The sequence below is a fragment of the Pongo abelii genome, chromosome 2, assembly GCF_028885655.2.
Source record: "Pongo abelii isolate AG06213 chromosome 2, NHGRI_mPonAbe1-v2.0_pri, whole genome shotgun sequence".
NCBI classification, from domain to species: domain Eukaryota; kingdom Metazoa; phylum Chordata; class Mammalia; order Primates; family Hominidae; genus Pongo; species Pongo abelii.
This window is the reverse complement of record NC_085928.1, coordinates 185745374-185762256: the sequence shown is the minus strand read 5'-3', so window position 1 is coordinate 185762256 and position 16883 is coordinate 185745374. Positions and strand designations below refer to the sequence as shown.

Genomic DNA, 16883 nt, shown 5'->3' with positions numbered 1-16883 from the left:
ACATCATCAATAAATAGGAATTTAGGATGCAGTTTGCTGCCTTGACCTTCAAGCTCCAATTGTGTGTCAGTCATCAAGGGTTCATAAATAGTATAATTTACAATCTCTGAAAAGAAACTATGTGGACACAGTAAACCACATATGTTATCTGGGGGAAGAGTGGCTATATAGTTGGCTTCATGGTCTCAAATTCAGTCAACCTTACTGGCAGAATTCACTTATGTTAACTCATTGCTTTTCAATCAGTAGCAAATAGCTAGTGTTTACTGTCAATTTTTTTTTTTTTTTTTTGTGATCTTATAACAAGTGTCATCTTAGAGAACCTTAGATATTGGCCTGTTAAGCGAAAAACATTTAAGTCTCAAAGATCTCTCTGCAAACGTTTTTCTGATTATCACTTTAAGATGAATACCCCTGAACTACATGAAAAGTTAAAATTATACTCTCCTGTACCAGAAAGAGAGCTACGATCGAGAGGACTTTATTTATGGACAGTAACATTCCTACTTATTCTGAGGTCACACTTCCTGAACAATGCAATCAAATTAAAATAACCTTAAATAGCACTTGGAAGGGCAAATAACTCACAAAGCCCAACAGACTGTCCCTTAAGAGAGGTAGAAGAAAACTGAATAACTGAAGCAATCACCAGCAGGTTCTAGCAGCTAGACACAATGACATCAATTAGAAGTAACCAATAAAAATACAGAAATGAAAAAAAGAAATAACAGAACACTAAACTATTCATTCATTTTTCTAGTTTTCAGCAGCAAACCATCTGTAGTTATTTTGTCATAGAGGCAAATGACACTCTTTGAGGACTCTATTGTATTATAAAAGAATATATAACTTGACCTTCAATCAACAAGAGAAGGTTAAACGTTATTTAAGTAGATTTTGAGAAACATAACAACTGTGATACCTTTCAGTAAGGTTTTCTTGAGAAACACCCTTCCACTTTCTCATTACCATCTCTTGAAGACTGGAGTTTACTAATTATAAGATCCTGCTTAAGTACCATCTACCTGTTACCATGATGCCTGCCTAAATCCTACCCCAGCTGAAGAAAACAATAACACAAACTTTTTACTCCTCGATTTCTCTGTAACTATTTCTTCATCTTTTTGGAAGTTATTGTTGAAGATATTTTATATGTATTTTAGATGCTAAGGCAGGGAGAAACACTAAAATGTCACAGAAGTTAGGTTACAACAGCAGGAATATCTACTATTCCTAGGGTTGGAGAATGGAAATATTTGGATTATTAAAGCTGAGAAGCTCAAAGGAAGTATCCTGTGAAGGTGAAACTCAGGCCTCTGAATAGGGGCCACTGCTCAGCTATAACTGATGTCTCTGAGATCAGAGATGGAACTCTGTGTAACTGGACCCCAGATCTATGAGGAAGGACTTTAGTCTGCTCGTGCTGGTGTCTCTGATGAGTACTGTGAGTCTGATTTAACTAATGTTGGAAAAAGTGAAAATCAGTGCTAACTTCTACTACTGGAATGAACTGTCACTACTTAGGTGAAGAAGCATTGTTAGGGTGACAATGACAGGAAAAGAAAGCAAAAACAGGAACAAATTGTAAATAGAAGCATCTTTTCTTCCTCCTCCTGGCTTCTAGCTTTCTTTTACTGCTTCTTATTAGAGTTTATCATGGAGTCAACTGGCAAAGTGAAAATGCAGTTTGTAGAGTCCTAGTCCCAGGTTAACACAAGATGGTACACAAGGTTGGGATTGCAACAAAAACAAAAACAAAAAATAAAGCTTAATAAAGTAGCACATCAATTCAGAAGAAAGCCATTGTCTAATCTACACTCATATTCCTTGTATTATCTGGTGCATTGAGCTGAATGTTGACTGCAAAGATACATCCAGATTTTAATCTCTAGGACCTGTAAATGCTACCTTATTTGCAAAAACTGTCTTTGCAGATGTTGATATGGTTTGGCTGTGTCCCCACCCAAATCTTGAATTGTAGTTCCCATAATCCCCATATGTCTTGGGAGGGTCCCAGTAGAGGGTAATTAAATCATGGGGTGGTTAACTCTTGCTGTTCTCATGATAGTGAGTGAGTTGTCAGGAGATCTGATGGTTCTATAAGGGCCTTTCCCTCTTTTGCTGGGCACTTCTTGCTGCTGCTATGTGTAAGTTTCCTGAGGCCTCCACAGCCATGCTGACCTGTGAGTAATTAAACCTCTTTCCTTTATAAATTACCCAGTCTCGGGTGTATCTTTATTAGCAGTATGAGAACAGACTAATACAGATGTGATTACGGATTTTGATATAAGGAGATTATCCTGTATTATGTAAATGAGCCCTAAATCCAATCACAAGTCTCCTTGTCAAAGAGAGATGGGGAGAGATTAAATAGATACACAAAGAAGAGAAGGCCATGTGAAGACTGTGGCAGAGATTGAAGTGATGTGGTCACAAACAAGGGAATGCCACAGCCACAGGGAACGGATTCTCCCTTAGAGCCAGAGAAAACATGGCCCTGCTGACCTCTTGATTTCAGACTTCTGGCCTCCAGAACTGGAAAGGAATAAATTTCTGTTGTTTTAAGCCACCTAATTTATGGCAATTTGTTATGAAAGCCACAGGAAACTAATACATTTAGGTTATGCCTTTTACATAATAGATATTAAAATTTTATGAAATAAGCAAAATGGGAATCACAAAACCTTTGATTTACTTAGAGAAAGTTTAATCTACATAGAAAATCTACTAACACTAATGAGTTAAGATAAATGAAACCTGTCTACATCTAATCAAAATTGTACGCAACATTAACAATTTGACTTTGGAAAATATGATTTTATGGATTATCAAGCCTTTCAATTGTGACTTATAATAATAAGTATATAAAATAAAAGGGCAAACATTTTCTGAAATAAAATGAAGCATAGATACTCATCAACCTCTAGTAGTTAATCTAGAAAAATATTTTACCACATTTTTAATTCTTAGCTCTCTATGTCTGAAATGACTTTCTGTTCACCCATGTGATATTCTATTTCAGAAAAAAAGATGGCATTATGAATCAGCTTTGAAAAAATGTCTATTATTTAGTTGTTCAAAGCTATCTATTTAATTTCATGGTTAAGAAAAGAAAAGAGAAATTGGAAACACAGGAAATGTACAAACCACCTGCAGAGAGGATACTTCACATTTGGTGCCTATATTACATTCTTCCCTCTAAAACTTTTGTGTCTGACAAGGCTACATTTTATTGGCTTTTGAATTATATTGTGTAAAATTAGATTGAGTTAGCATATCATCCAAACTCCCTGGTGTAGCATATGTAAGCTTTGATTAGAAGATGAGACCTACTATGATTAGCAATAAAAAAATTGGAGGCACTGTACCTGGCACATTTGAAGGCTGTCCCTTCCAGAAATATTTGGCTATGTTTCCTCCCATTTCACATTATTGCATAAAGAGTAGATTACTATTTGCATGCAATTATTTTGGATGAGAAAGAGAAGGCAAGGCAAATTTTTAGTCTACATTAGGATTAGCCAAATATAACTAGACATATACAAACAGAACTTCTTCTCAAGATTATTTAGTCATTTAAAATGCGTAACAAAAGTAATCTTGCCTTGTCAATCATATTATTTGAGCTGAAGTCAGCAGAATCCCATTTAGAAAAGATTCATTCTTTCCACATCATAGCTGTTAAAATCCACTGCTCATGGGAAAGACCTGTTATTCTTGATTTCTTCCCTCATCTTTATCCTCATACCTAATCCATCACCAAGATTTTGTAGATTATATGTCTGAAATGTTACAAACGAATCTTCTCTATATTTGCATTCCCACCAACATGATCTCTGTGATGATTAATTTTACGTGTCAATGTACTGAGGCAATGCTGCCCAGTTGTTTGTTCAAACACTAGTCCATATGTTGCTGTGAAAGTGTCTTACAGATGTAATTAACATTTACAATCAGTTGACTTTAAGTAAAGGAGATTGTCCTTGATAATGTGGGTAGGCTTCATCTAATCAGTTGGAGGCCTCAAAAGCAAAACATGAGGCATCCTGAAGAAAAAAAAAAACTCTGCCTTAGACTATGAATATAATACAGAAATTCTAACTACATTTATAGCCTGCTACAGCCTACCTACAGATATTGGAGTCAAGACTATAACATCAACTCTTCCCTGAGCTGTCAGCCTTCACTGTCCACAGATTTCAGACTTGCCAACCTCCTCAGTCATATGAACCAATTCCTTAAAATTACACACAGACACACACAGAGACACACACACAAAGACACACACACAGGCACACACATATACATGCAATCTCCTATTGTCCTATTGTTCTGTTTCTCTGGAAAATCCTGACTGACATGCCTAGATTATTAAAATATCACATAATTTCTAATTTTTCCATTTCTTCCATTACCTCTAAAATCTGTTTTCTACATAGCAATCAGAGATATACAGAATACATGATGATAGATTATACATAAATAGATAAAAAGTATGTTATAATCTACCTATAATCAGATATTATAGGCCCTGAAAATAATACTTAACCCCTCTCTGTGGCCTCTAGGCCCTTGTTTAATTTTTCAGTCTCAGCCCAAGTTAATCCCCCAAATCTATTTAGCTACCTTAAAGGAAAAGGTTATGTTTCTTTCCTTCAAGACAATTGTAAAGTTTGTGATTACATATTTATTTGGTCTTTTGTCTGCTTATTCTCTGTGTCTTCCCAATACAAAGTAAAGTCCCAAAGGGTAAGGTTGATATTTATATTTTTGAGCATTGTATTCTCAGTGTCTGGTACAGTTCTGCATATGGTAGACACTGCGTACTTGCTGAATTAATAAGTATAATGGAATCAGTAATAATTTTAGATAAGTAGTTTGAAAAAGTGACATGAATTCTAACTTACAGGTAAGAAAGGTAGTAAGATTAAAAAGAGAATCAGGAAATGCAAGAAACAAAATATTACCCAAGCCATAGGCATTAATCTTACAGTCTAGATAGGAGTAATAGCAAAGTATTAAATATCCATTTTTGTATGTGTAAGATAAAATATATTCTGCTTCTCTTTTGGCTCACAATATGATCATTTTATTCAAACTCAGTTTTAAATCTTCTTTTTATGCCACTCCAGTCTGTGAAGCTACTACAATTTTTTTTTTTTTTTGAGACACAGTCTCATTCTATCACCCAGGCTGGAGTGCTGTGGACCAATCTCAGCTCACTGCAACCTGTGCCTCCCAGGTTCAAGTGATTCTCCTGTCTCAGCCTCCTGAGCAGCTAGGACTACAGGGGCGCATCACCACGCCCAGCTAATTTTTTGTATTTTTAGTAGAGACGGGGTTTTGCCATGTTAGCCATGCTGGTCTCAATTTCCCGACCTCAAGTGATCTGCCCACCTTGGCCTCCCAAAGTGCCAGGATTACAGGCGTGAGCCACTTTTGTTTGTCAAAAAACAAATGCCTGGCCGAATTTGTTTTTTAAAATAAAATCCAGAATGGCTGCAACCAGGTTCCATCCCTTAACCAATTTATGTAATTTACCATCTCTGGTAACTTTGAAGAAAAAAACCTAATTTTTCTGAACTTCAGAGCCCTTACCAACACAATGGGGAAAATATCTACCTGGATGAGTAATCTGATAGATCAAAAAAGTGTACATAGAGCCCCTGGGAGTACACGGAGAGAGAGAGATGGCTTTGAAACAAGAAAGGCCTGGTAAAATTACCAGCTCCAACAATTATTACATAAGCTATTGTGAAGACCAGAGATATGCATCGAGTATATTACGTGCCTGGTACATGAGTTTTATTTAGTCCTTAAAATTCTCCTAGGCAGTATCCTGATAGCCTAACCGTTGTTTGATATGGACATGTATTATACATGGAACAATCCCAGTAAAACCTGGTGTGGGCCGACAAAACCCCAATAAAACCCCACCATGACCAATTATGGCACAAGTCAGGTCCCAGTTCTTTTAAGATCCAGGGAAAAACGGCATAAAGGACCAAGAAAGTTTCTCTGGATAAATTAGTCAACAAACATTTTTCGAAGTGCAGTAAAAGATACAAAATTTGCAACAGTCATCATGCAGGATTTGGAAGGCAGAAGTAGAACCGAATCTGCTTTCTTCAGCAAGGGTTGCAGGCAGACAAACAGGCAAATGTCAGAAGGAGATTCAAAGATTTTCTCCGAGAGCTGCTGGAAGTTGCCTGCCTGAGAACTGCAGGCGGCTGGAACTGTCATTGAAGATTCTATTTCAGTTTTAGTAGTTCTTGATTCTATGAAACTTAGCTTAAAGAAAGCTAAGGAAACTTCAAGTTTCCTTGATTTTAAAATATATATATATTTTTATTTATAATAATATGGAACACTTCATGAATTGTCATGTCATCCTTGGGCAAGGGCCATGCTAATCTCTGTATCATTCCAATTTTAATATATGTGATACCAAAGTGAGCATTTCCTTCACTTTTATATCTTCAACACTTCTAATGCACATACAAACTTATAATTCTATTCAAATTATTCCTAATTTGAATATCTATATTGCCTTCTAACTTTCTCAGTGAAACTCGTCAGATAAAAGTAGACTGGGAGGAAATACTAGAACCTCACTATATGTAATTTGAGGGTTTGTTGCAGTTTTTTAAGGAGTATATCAATTGAACATTAAATCATATATTAAATTTAGCTCTAATTATAGACTATGGGGTGAGTACTTCCCATTTCATCCATTATTGCCCTATAAATTTCCAACTTGATCTAATCTAAGTATGATTATAAATTTATAGACCTTTTTTTTAATCAGTTGAAAATGTTGTAGTCTTGTGTTCTTAGCAAGCACACTGGTTAAGCAGCACAATCAGGTGTAGTGGCTGGCAAATCGTGTACTCCTTCGAGGTGGTTGTGGAAAAAGAGGCTACACTCATATTCCTTTCCTTGTCAACTAGTGTAGCTCATGTAAGCTTTCATTTGAACAAAGGATTCCACTGGGGATGGTGTACAGGACTAAATGTGTGCTTTATAGAATCGTGCCTATTGGCTCCCTGTCCTTTCCTTGTGTATCATCTCAATATGCTATATTTGCTCCATATTTTTTTTGTGGCTTACAGATCTACTTTTTTATTATAAGAAGAAAATTTTGCTACTCATAATCTAGAAAATGTCAAGTGCAAAATGATTCCTGCGCATTTCATCTCCTAAACACATGATTTATACAGCAATTGGAAACTTTAGTTTCATTACGTAGCAAAATGAGGTTTTAGGTGCTTCAGTACAAAGAAAATACTCAGCATGATCCTTTCTCTTAATTCTCTTTGGATCATATTAAATCAGAAAGATATTTATATACATAAAAGTAAAATAAAATAGCAGATAAAATAAAGGAGAGAGAAACAAATGCTAAAATGTCTGACATGGTTTCATACGGAACCTAGATTTCATTATTTTTCTTCCCCCATTTCCCTGAAATGCATTTAAAAATATGGAAGTAAATTTGTATTAGTTATGAATACTTCCTCAACTAATATTTTCATTATCTTAGAGATTTACTCGTTTATCTTTTCTTACTTAATTGATTAGAGAATAAATATCACGGAAGTTAAGTGACTTATTCTGGAGTCTTTTGGGTCTTCAGCCCACAACTCTAAGTTCCCCGTCTACTGAGCTCTCCTCTATACTATACTGTCATTTATGTAAAAACATTTTTAACTATAGTATATGAGACTTAGCAGACAAATATGCCTACTTTTTAAATTACATCTAAGATTTACAGAAACATGAAGGGATAGACACTATTTTGAGACAAGATAATTTCATTGATTGAGGACAATAAGGCATATCTCTTATCCAGAAGCAGGGATAAATTTGGTGCCTCACAGATACAATTTTGTAACTATCAAGTTAGGGGATGTAACTCTGAAATGTGGAAAAAGTAATCTATACGTATCTGGCTATATTAGCACTATAATCTAATTAAATTTATTGGTGATTTCTGAGCAAACTAGGGATAATTTGGATCAAATGTAAGCAATATTGTCTAGTAGAAAGAGTGGTGGTTTTCAGAGAAAACAAACTAGGTTTGAATCCCATTTCTACCGCATGTTAACTTTTCCTAAGCCTCGGTTTTCTTATATGTATAAAGGGAATAATAAAATCAATCTGGCAGGATTGTTAGAAGTGTTACAAAGAATACATGAAAAATGTGCAGCACAGTGCCTGGAATAAATAAATCATCCTCTATGGAAAGTATTGTTGTTATTGTTAGTCTTAATTATTCAATGCATCATCAAGTCAAAACTCACCCTCAGACTGGCAATGGGTCTTGACTTGCAAATATGACAACAGTAATTTTTTCTCACTTTAAATGAGAATATACCTTAAAACTGAAAGAGACATTTTTATAAAATCCAAACAGTTATACACACAAGGATTTCTATTTTGATACTAGCAGACTGGATCTCAGACTAATTACCCTTATTTCATTGTCAATTGAAATTTTTAAAACAAGTTTTTAAATGTCAAATCAAATTGTATTTGAATGTTGTCTGTTAAAATGAGATATGTTCTTTGTTTTAATATTGACAAAATGAGTGAAAAAATGAGGCTTGAATTTCAGTATATTAATCTGGTTTTTCTTAAAATTTGGGGGCTTTTTTTCTCCTTTTAGAAATGGAAACTTTAAAAATATTAAAGGGACACATAATTGTAAAACTAATGTATGTATTTATTCATAAAAGGGTAAAAGGGAATGCATATGATGATCAACGTTACAAAGATTTTGTATATGAGCCAGGTCTTCGACCTTCTTTTGGAAATTTTACATTGTCATTGTGTAGATTATAAAATTTTGTATTCATACATACATTCTTTTGTGCAAGTGGTCGCTATTAAAATATGTTAAAAGCATTATGGTAATTCTTAATCACTAGTTATTTTTCATAGTCTAAAGAAATCAGAGGCATTGCTGATAGAATTAATGACAAGAAAAACAATGGTGAGCTTTTAGTTCCATTCAGACCACCCACACCTCACTAAAAGAAAGTACAACCTGAACAAAGTAGTCATTATCCCAATCAAACACGGAACATGAGGTCCTATTGGGACTTATATAACCAGCTCTAATTAAAACACCATGAAAACTGTATAATGAGATCATTGTTATTCTGAAGTGATTTGGGGGGTTTGGGTTTCAACCTCTTAAAATTATGTATGTACTGAATACGTAGCTGGAAACTGATCATATAATACCTGAGAAATGTGGCTTTTTAATAGTTCTGTCTCATGTCATTGCTTGCCTAAATATAAACTGGTTGTAACATCTTTCAAAAGGAAAGTTTTGGGAGCTTATGTGTTTGAAAAGTACTTTTAGTGGATTGCTTTCTTTGTCTATTCTTGGTTAAAGGCAGAAGCATCTTGATATTTACATTGCTATTTTTCTGCTTTCAAGGATGCTAACCAAAAAAAATGGTCTTGGCTTGGATTAGCTTGAAACGGTCCCTTGAACTTCCACAAGGTCATTCTGGCAATCTCTGAAATAATTTCCTTTGTTATGAACCTGCTGTGACATCTTCCGTAAGGACACAATGTCAGAGACACACAAAGGCATGCACATGTATATACACACACATATACTGTCCCTCAAATTACAAATGGGCTGTGCTCTCCAAACTCCTGATTATGCCATTGTTTGGAACTCAGAAGTGTTTTCCCAAAGAAACAATAATATAAGTGTAGTTACTTAGATAGTCCCTATAGTCTGCTTAGCCAAGATGTAGCTGAAATACCATACATAAGAACGAAAAATGGGATACTGGACCATAATCAGTAGTTTTGTTTTAAATATAATAATTAGCCTCTAATTCATCTCTAATGGTGGTGTTAGAGGATGTTCACTTTTCCTAAAAGTCCTATTTCTATCTAGCAGCCAGAATTAGACACTGGCTCATGTTTGCTTCCTTGATTTCTCATGCCTTTCAAATCAATCCAAATGAAAGAGTGAATCTCTGATTCTCTTTTCCAAAGCCACACCAAATTTCCTATCCTTTGTAAAATTTCCCTATAAACCTATCTCACCACAGTAATGCAGCAGTGTGTGTGTATATGTGTGTGTTAGAATGGGGAGGAAAGGAAACCCTTATTGCTGTTTAACTGCTATCTCTTTAAATGTGGAGAGAGAATAAAGATGAGATTTTATGGAGATGTTCCCTATTAATGTATAAATGTGGGGTCATGTTCATATACCTTACACACTTATTATTAGTGGCGTATTAATAGAAATCCTTTGTCATTATTTTTTGTTTGGAGCAGTTTTGAAATCCCATTGTTTTCTATTTGTATACTAAAAGACTAAAATCAAAGATCTTTCTGTTTCTGTTCAGTTTAATCCAATCACTTTAAATAAAAGAGAGGGCAATAATTATTGCTCTCTCATTTTAAGACTATGTAAGCTAGTGTATGGGTGAGTGAAGAAAGGAGATAGAGACACAACAGTAGCCTCAAGGACTCATACCCTTAAACATTGGAGTAATTTGTGACAAAGCTGGAAATCTTGCTGAAATTTGCTAAAAGAATCTAGGAAGAAGCATTTTTTAAAAAGATATTAAATTTCAACCACAAAATGGTTAGTGCCAAAATCTAAAACGTAGTTTAAATGTCAAAAGTTAAAACATGTAGGAGAATATGCCCCAGAAGACCATGATGCTTACAACAGTACTCCCCAAACACCTAAAGAAAATGATTTGAGAGAAGTCTTTTCTACTGGAAAAAGTTTGACATTTAGAGTCCCAAGATTTATTTTGAAAGCTAGTGCTACTTAGATATTTTATTTACTCTTTATTTATTTATTTAATTTTTTTTTTTTGAATCGGAGTCTCGCTCTGTCCCCCAGGCTGGAGTGCAGTGGCGCGATCTCAGCTCACTGCAAGCTCCACCTCCTGGGTTCATGCCATTCTCCTGCCTCAGCTTCCCGAGTACTTAGGACTACAGGCGCCTGCAACCACGCTTGGCTAATTTTTTGTATTTTTAGTAGAGACGGGGTTTCACCGTGTTAGCTAGGATGGTCTCGATCTCCCGACCTTGTGATCCGCCTGCCTTGGCCTTCCCAAAGTGCTGGGATTACACATATGCCACTGCGCCCGGCCCTTATTTATTCGTATCTTAACTGCATATTTAATGTCCCTCCTCAAACTCTTTATTTTCTATCAGATGTTGCAACCCCTCGATTGGCAAGCAATTAGCAAAGGTTTAATAAAGGGAAGGACAATATATTGAAAATTAAACATGAAGGAAATACTTCACTGCTGTGATTCTGGGGAAAGAGAACTTGTGTCACTTAATTTTTAAATATGTCTCCCTTGGTTAATAGTGATATGGGGGATCTCTGGAAATGAGAACATTATCAGAGTCTGAAATATTAATAATCTTTTGAGATCTATTTTAGAAATGAAAAACTGACGCTCAGAGATGCTAATTATCTTGCTGCAGATCATTTAAGAAGAAAAAGACAAATTTTCATCTCAAATCTCTTCCCACTTTTAAAAATCCCAAGTCCAGTGCTCTCCTATAATATCATTGTTATTTGGTATTCTTAATTTTGAAAGCTATTCTAATGTGGACAAGTGAGATGCTAATCACAAAAAGCAATATTAAAACTATATTATATGACAAATAAAAGACAATTCAACAGAGAAAAGAGAGTCTTAACAAACAATGCTGGAACAACTGGACATCTACATGCAAAAAAAAAAGAAAATCGAAACACAGACCTTATCCTTTTCATGAAAATTAACTCAGAATGGATCATAGACCTAAATGTAAAATGCAATACTATAAAACTTCTAGAAGATAATATAACAGAAAATCTGAGTGACTTTGGGTTTGACAATAACTTTTGAGGTATGACACAAAAAGCATGATTTGAATTATGATTTAATTTTCAAATTTCATTAAAATTAACAACTGCTCTGCAAAAGGTACTGTTAAGAGAATGAAAAGCCATAGTCTGAGAGAAAATATTTTGCAAAACATCTACCTAATAGAGGATTGGTGTCCAAAATATAAAAATACGTCTAAAAACTCAACAATAAGAAAAAAACCCTCAATTTTAAAAATGGGCAAAAAAGCTGAACAGACATCACATCAAATAAAATACATAGATGGCAAATAAGCATATGAAAAGATGCAAAACATCATATATCACTGGGGAACTGCGGATTCAAACAACAATGAAATACCAACACACATCTATTAGAATAGCTAAAATCCAAAACACTGACAACAAATGCGGATGAAGATGTGGAGCAACTGAAAGTTTCACTGACTATTGGTAGGCAAGAAAAATGATATAGCCCCTTGGAAAGACAGTCTGGCAGTTTCCTACAAAGCTAAACATAGGCTTACCACATTCTCCAGCAATTGCACACTTTAGTATCTGCTGAAATAAATTGAAATGTATGTGCACAAAAAAGCCTGCACCAAAATATGTATAGCAGCTTTATTCACAATTGCCAAAACTTGAAAGCAACAAAAATGCCCTTCAAAAATGAATACTACTCAATGATAAAAAGAAATGAACATGGAGAAAATGCACTGCTTATTGCTAAGTGAAAGAAGTCAATCCAAAAAGGTTGCATACTGTACTATTCCAAATAGGTGACATTCTGGAAAAGGCAAAGCTATGGAGACAGTAAAAAGATCAGTGGTTGCCAGAGGTTCAGTAGGGAGGAATGAATAGGTGGGGCACAAGAGATTTTTAGGGCAGTAAAACTATTCTATATGACCCTGCAACAGTGGGTACATATTATTATACATTTGTCAAAGCCCATAGAGTGTACAACCTAGAGAGCGAACCCTAATATTAAACTATTCATTTTAGTTTGTATCAATATTGGCTCATAGTAACAAATATACCAACACACTGCTGCAAGATATTAACAATTGGGATAACTGTGTCTAGGAAGAGGGGATGCTGAGGAGTCATATGAGAATTCTGTACTTTCTGCTCAATTATTTTCTGAGCCTAAACCTGCTTTAAAAAATAAAGACTATCAATTTGTTTAAGAAAAGCATATTACAGTGGGAATGCACAGGTTTACCAGACTCCTTGGTCAGACTCCTTGCTCTGCTTTTGTAGAGTAATAACTACAGGGAGCAAAAAAGGATCTAACGGCAAAACACAGATGCCCAGAGATCTCCTCTCCAGACACACCCAGTACCCAGGAGTGGTAGAGCACTGCCTACTGGAATGACAGTAAAGGAAGGAGTGAGATACAAGATTTAGAATTCTTAACAAAATACATAATCCCCTGTCTACTCAAGAGCAACAAGTCAAATTTTACACCACTGGATTTGATAGTAGTGATATTTTGTGATGCTTTGTAATTATCAACATACTTTCACTTGCGTGGTCCCAGAACATAGATATTGTTTTGCTGGCTCCCCACTGCTGACCAAGTTCAGTACTTCCAATGTACTTCACAGCTTTTTCATTTATGGCATTGCAGTCTATCCTTGTGCACTTTCCCTCTCCCCTTACTCAGAATTAGATGCCCCCTTGAAAACAGAGGCTGTAAGGCTTAATAGTCTGTAGAGCTGGAAATGACTTTAGAAATTATCTTTATCCACAGATCTTCATATAATTACATGTAGACACAGACCGCTTTACCTAAATGGCTAGATAAATTGGGCAGAGAGGAGGCCCTTTCCAGTACTCAATCCTATTTTGTCCACCTAGACCTAGAAGAATTCTAAAAACAACCTGCAATGAGATTCTTAGAGCCACACAATCACTAAATTAACCAATTCTTCCTAAACATCCCTCCTAAATTGGCCCTCTGCTCTTCATTCCTGACACCAACATGTCAAATCATGTTCTTTTCACCCCATGCCTTTCCTACTCCCATATTCTTCCTAAAGGTTTCTGCTGTCTCCTGACTCCAGTGCACCCTCTCAGGAACACCAGATAAATCCTCCTAACAACACATGTTTCTACATGGCTTTTTTGTGTCCATGAAAAATAAAGCCCAGACCTCTCAACAGAGCATTTAAGGGACTCCACAACTTGATCTTACCTACCTTTCCATAACCACTAACCCAATAACCATTCAGACTACTCTACCTTTTGTACTTCACTCTTGAGCACACCACACACAACTTCTCCTTTGTGTCTTTCTTCAAACTATCCTCCTGGAAATGCACCTTAATTTAATGGGCATACTATCATTCCCTCAAGCTCAAATACATCTTTCACTTTCCCTATAAAGTCTTTTGTGGCTGGGCATGGAGGCTCACACCTGTAATCCCAGCACTTTGGGAGGCTGAGGCAGGCGAATCACGAGGTCAGGAGTTTGAGACCAGCCTGACCAACATGGTGAAACCCCGTCTCTACTAAAAATACAAAAATTAGCCAGGCATGGTGGCATGCGCCTGTAATCCCAGCTACTCAGGAGGCGGAGACAGGAGAATCGCTTGAACCCAGGAGGTGGAGGTAGCAGTGAGCCGAGATCGTGCCACTGCACTCCAGCCTGGGCGACAGAGCGAGACTCCATCGCAAAAAAAAAAACACAGTTTTTCTTGACTACCACAAGACAATACTTTCTCTCTTCACTGAATCACAGAAGTACTTTTTGGCTGTAGTATTCATTGCGCACTTTGAATAAGTATTCTGTACCTGTATTTCATATATAATTTATGTATTTTAGCTCTTGAATTAGATTAAGCTCCTCGAAGGCAGGGATCTTATATTGCCAGTTTCCAGCAGTATTGCACAGAGCAGCGTTCAATGAGGAGCCAGCTTTAGACGCAACATCATAGGATTCAAAATTTTGAATCCTCTTTTTCCAGATCATTGGGAATATTATTCTACGTATTCCAAAAATAATATATTCCAGTGTTTAGTGGCACTTTTATTGAGACGATATTTTTTGGCACATGATCTAAATACAAAATGAAGTATTTGGCTTTATACAGTAAAGTTCTGTCAAGAACTTTCTTAAAATGCAAATCATTTTTTACCTCTTTCTTGTGTATTAGATGAGAATTCTGTATGCCCAGTGGATTAGAGAGTGAGATTATTAGGTGAATAACATCTCTAAAGACTGTTTCACATTAAAAAGATTGAACCCTGTTCACCAAATGTTCTTTTGTACAATGTAATTAACAATTTTATTTTTTCTCTATATAATTATTGCTATAAATAATCTACTTTTCATTTGCTTAAACTCAAATTTTTACTTTGAATATTTCCTTCCCCATTAAGAATGTGCTTATAAGCATTGAGAGTGGAAATCCTATTGTAATTTTGAAATGTTTGCATCAATAATTTTTAGAAATGTGAATTATCTATCAAGAAAAAACATGAAGGAGGATGATTTGTTATGTATTTTATAAATGAAGTACAAATTCGTGACAATTTTGAGATAAAGGTCAGTCAGATACATCTAAATGAAGCTAATCTGTTTACACTGCTATAGTATATATATGTATACACACATAAATTAATATATATAAATTAATATATTAACATAAATTAATAGAGCTAAGGAAAAGAACGGCAGACATGTATTCCTTCAATAACTATAGTAATAGTTTAGCACAATTTCAAAATAGTGAACCAAAAACTTTCAGTCCTAAAATTTGTTATATGAGTTAGAACATTATCATAATCAACACTTTGAGGCTTGCATAATGAGAACACAAGGTATACTGTAATTACATTACTAACAGGAATAAAATGACTTGTTTAATCATTTTTAACTCAGGGCAGACAAATATCTACTTTTCTACTCCAAATGCATGATAAAGTAAATTGAGTTCATAAATATTTTTGAATGGATAATAAAAAGTTTACCAGATGCATAATTTAGACCATAGAGGGGTCTTCTGTATCCAGTGCAAGTGCCAAGAAAGACAGATGGGGAAAGCTTACCATATTATACAAAACTATGTTCTTTACATATAATTTGTATTAATTTCTGAATTTTCCTTTAAAGTAAATAGAATAATTTACAAAATATATTTTAAAAACCTAAGTTATCTACTTTATGACTTTTTAATAATGCTAGATTTAATACTGTGGTTTGATTTTTCTCCTCAGCAATTATTACATCTAACATCATTATATTTATTTAATTACTTTGTTCATTCTGTTTCCCCATTCCCACCACTAGAATATACCTCATCAAGGAAGGTAACTTAAGGTGACAGCTATGTCCCTGATGCTCAAAAAAATACAAGGAGCATACAAAGTGTTTTAACCACATCTCTTATTATTATAATGTATATTTTCCAAAGACTTATAATGCAGAATCATAATTTTGGAAAAATTATGTAAAGTATGGATTTCAAAAGTGAATTTGAGTTTAAAATCATAAAGGAAAATTACCAAATATCAGGCTTTAAAAATGTCTTTTATTATAAAGGAGTCTCATTCCATCATCTCCTTCTATAAATGTAGAAATTAAGATGTTGAAAGATTAAGTGATGCGTGAGATCACAGAACTTTAGTACTAATGGGCACCTTAAACCTCATGTGGTCCAAATATTCAGGTGCTTAGGGCCACCCAGCCTATATTTTAATGTCTGCAGTGATAAGGCTTTTGCTACTTTATAAAAGTATCACATTTATTATTTTACCTTTTTCTCATATGTAATTAAGATTTCTATACCATACATCAATTCCTTAGTCCTAGTTATAACCTTTGTTTATACATAGTATGTCTGGTCCAGGGTGTATCATGAGAAGCAGGAGGCAAAGAGATATTGGGGGAAGAATGGAGTAGGACGACTGTTTGTTTAGCCCAGAACTTTCATTCTTAAGGGGCCACAAATTTAGACTTTCACACTACATGAAATTATACATACATATATACACATACACACACAAA

General features: G+C 35.0%; 1 protein-coding gene and 1 non-coding gene across 15 annotated transcripts in view; both read right to left on the bottom strand.

The window, feature by feature from the left end:
* NAALADL2 (N-acetylated alpha-linked acidic dipeptidase like 2) overlaps positions 1–16883 on the bottom strand; it is a 1370084-nt gene that overhangs the window by 24221 nt on the left and 1328980 nt on the right. The gene's annotated exons all lie outside the window — the stretch shown is intronic.
* LOC112132820 (U6 spliceosomal RNA) lies at positions 6357–6460 on the bottom strand. Its single transcript, XR_002914541.2, has one exon. It is a non-coding gene; the product is annotated as a U6 spliceosomal RNA (small nuclear RNA).